The sequence below is a fragment of the Microtus ochrogaster genome, chromosome 18 (genome assembly GCF_000317375.1).
Source record: "Microtus ochrogaster isolate Prairie Vole_2 chromosome 18, MicOch1.0, whole genome shotgun sequence".
Lineage (NCBI taxonomy): Eukaryota > Metazoa > Chordata > Mammalia > Rodentia > Cricetidae > Microtus > Microtus ochrogaster.
Genome location: NC_022020.1, coordinates 46,156,170 through 46,159,794, shown reverse-complemented (window position 1 = coordinate 46,159,794; position 3,625 = coordinate 46,156,170). Strand labels below are relative to the sequence as shown.

General features: G+C 41.9%; 1 protein-coding gene across 1 annotated transcript in view; it reads right to left on the bottom strand.

The window, feature by feature from the left end:
* Window positions 1-1,911, bottom strand: part of LOC101993537 (interferon-inducible GTPase 1-like) — a 6,016-nt gene extending 4,105 nt beyond the window's left edge. Inside the window, exon 1 of the mRNA XM_005356386.3 lies at window positions 1,805-1,911. The gene's annotated coding sequence lies outside the window, so the exon portion shown is untranslated. The remainder of the gene's footprint in view (window positions 1-1,804) is intronic.
* Between the last annotated feature and the right edge of the window lie 1,714 nt (window positions 1,912-3,625).

The window sequence follows — 3,625 nt, the reverse complement described above, 5'->3', positions numbered from 1 at the left end:
TTCAAGACCTCCTCAGTACCAGCTTTGAGCATGTCATGGGCATTGCTATATTTCCTGTGATGGTTCTTGCAACAACATGGATGATCAAACAGCCAGAGTTATGACACTGAAGTCATATCACGTCACGTCAATCCTGAAATGTACCATAAGAATCCCAATTTCACTCAGGCCACACATTAGATATAGAGTACACAAGCTACATACAACATATGTTTGAATATAATTATTGCACTGCTGGGACATCTGGTGTCTGAATTCCAGACACCCTGGTATCTCAGTCTATCTTCTCATTCCAGGACTTTCAACTTAGTGACTGCTTCTTTTTCCTCCCCAAGTAGCCACATGGGTATTTATCACCTTTCTCTAGGTTCTGCTTTGATTAGGCAGGCTTTAGCATTTACACCCTGATTGAGATATAAAAGTGTACCTGCCTGCGTCTTTCACCACCTTTTCACTATGTTTCTGTCTCTCCACAGCACTTGCTGCCCCATAATGTCTATTCATCTGGGATCATTTGCTGTCATCTTCCACTGTACAATGCACTTCAGATAGCAGAGTGAGCTTTTGTCTTGCTCACTTCTTCCTCACCAACACATCGTGGATGGAAATTTGTCATCACAACGAATGAGGACTATGATAAAAAAAAAAACCCAAACATTTGGACTTTATTGTGAACAACTCTGCCTGTCTGTAGTTATTACAGGAAAGAGGGTTAGTTAAAACCTAGTAAGTATATTTATAGAGAGTGGTTATCAAAAGTTTTGGGAGAGTACAAAAACAGTCTAATACAACAGAGGGAAGTCCTTTGACTCCTACTGTGTATGAACATAAGCACATACACATACACTGCACAGGCAGCCCCATCCAATATACAACAACAGTTGGGATGGTTGTGCAGGAAACCCGAGCTGAGAACTTTGTTCAGTCTGACTGCAGGCACACAACAGGAAGAGGTGGAATGTCCTCGAAGGGAAGCTAAACCTGACTATAGAAACACCATGGCCAGATTCACTGTTGAAGGGGACAGTCACCCACAGGGCACAGACAGAATGTCCCTGAAGCACACAAACTTTTCTCATCTTTCAGGTTTTGCCCATCTCTTCTTTCAGCTCTAGCTCCTGGATCTGTGATGCAGACTCCAGTGTGACAGTTGTCTGCAAGGACTTTCCACGGACTATGAACACAGGGAACGAGAAGGCCGTGACACAGCAATCATTACAAAGGGAAGCCTGCCTGAATGACAGCCGCCACCACACCCTGACACAGCTCATGTTATTGCAGATGGAGAGAAGATCTTAGCACTCCTGCTTTATAATAAAGAAAACCACAATGAAGAAGATTATTCAGGCACAGATTTCCACAGCCAGCTACAGCAGAAGCAGTGTGCAGAGAGACCCCTTCTCCACAGATAGGAGGCCTCGGGATGTAAGGAATTAGTTGACCATGAACTGGGAAGCAAGATGAGGGTGACATACAACAACTTCATGCACACTGCAGAGATATTCCATCACCTAAAACAGCCATTTACAGCTATGTATGAAAGAGGAATAAGAAACAAGCCAAAACAATTGAAAATGTTTCTTTTTTCACCAAAATCAATATCCAGATCATTTCCTTTAGGTTTTCCTAATTTGTACATTGGCCAAGACCTTTGATGATGCAGTCCTGTCCACCTTCCACTAAAGCACCCCAGCTGATCCCCTCTCTCTGGGCGTGTTCCTCAATGCCTTATTATCTCTCAGCTCTTTAGAGAAGAGAGAAGGTGAGGGTTAGAAGTTAGATCTGAATGCCCCTGTCCACTTACCAGAGAATCCCGAGTCCAGTGTGTGCGCTCACTGTAATTCAGCTGCAGGAACCACCCTCTATAGTAGTCCAGTCTTGTCACAAGAAACCCACTCCTCCTTCCTCTGCAGGATTTAAGGACCTCCTAGGTTCTGCCCCTCCTCTCTCAGTGTGTTTTGGCCAATCACAAAGGAACAAGGATCAGTTGCTTTTAGGAATCACCAGCATTTCCAAGAAGGAGAAACTGAAGTAAAACAAACAGTTGTTTTTCATTCTATCAAGACTTTGTTACTTGGCAGAAAAGGCCGGACATTCTTAAAATACCAATGTGCAACGGGGCTTGGAAAAAGAACATAAATACCGAGAAGCAGATTGTTGACTATGTAGGAAAGCGGCTCTTGAAAGATAAATTTCCTGTTCCTGACTCCACAAATGCAGCCTGAGTTACAGTTACACAACACAACACATTGTCTGAGTTCCTTTGCAGATGCCAGTTTTAGTCTCACCCAAGACACAACCCATGTGACTCCCTCTGACTGTAACCTTATTCCTTCACAATTGTAGAATCATGTTCCTCAATTCTTGTCATTCTCAGCTTCCATGTAAAGGCAGAGATTTGGTCATGCCTGGGCTTGACAGGTCTTACACATGCTGTCTCAACCACGGCCAGTTCATATGTGAGCTGCCCTGTTATTCAGAAGATACTGTGTAGTTGTAGTTATCCATGACTCTGGCCCTGACACTCTTTTTACTCTTTCTTCCACAGCCATTGCTGTGCTATTTGAGTAGAAATACAGATATTACATTTTGTTCTGGACATTTGATCTGTCAGTGTCTTATCCTAAGAATCTTGGCCAGTTGTGAGTATCTCTATTGATTATAATCTACTTCAATATGAGTTTCCATGATAAGGGTTAAGCAATGCCTTAATCTATGGGTATCATGGAAAATCGTCAGGAGCTGTTTTAATGTTATGTCCTTTAGCAGAATAATAGTAACAGGTTCTCACCAGGGTGTAGACCAGCATAGCCTAAAGTTATTGTTGAGATATAGTACTAAGCATGGGTATTATCTTGTGGAGCTATACTAAATACAACGAGGAAGTAGTTGGTAACTACCACGATGTTCTTGTCACTATTCTACTTGTAGCTGTATCTTATCTGTCAAGTCAGTACTGTAGCTCACAGATTTCATACCTGAATATGATTAATGTTTCATTTTCTCACCTGCTACTGTGTCTAGAACATTCCAGCACTATGAAAGATAACCAATAGGGATGGAGTTTCTGGGTCAGCATCAGCTTGATTTCGCCATACTCTATAACTCAGGCACGTGGTATTTTCACTAATAGTATATTACCATCAAGTTCTGGAAAGTAACCAAAGCACTGGCAGTGGCCTCTAAAGATCAGGTTTATCACTGGCCAACAAACCTATAAAAACTAAGTAATTCCTGGGCCTGGACTTTCATTTGTTACCTTGTAGTGTGTAGCAGGGACATTGTTGCCCCAGTTGAGAGTCTTTCCATCATCTTTTTTATCTCTGTGTACATATATTTAGGAAGCCTCTGCATTAGTAGGTTACATGTGACATTTTGAAATTTTTTTAGTGTTATTTATCCCTCCTACTTTTACTCCCCTCCCCTATTCTCACCTCCCAGCTCAATTTAACTTTTCTTTGTCCATAATTCTCTTTTAAATACCATCTTCTTTGCCTCATAATTACCACTCCATGGCACCATAGTAATTTCAAAGCCTGTGCTTGTATTTCCAATGGAATATGCGTATCTGAAGGGTGAAAGCTAAAATCTATCTACACATGAGAGGGGCCTCTGTCACCTCACT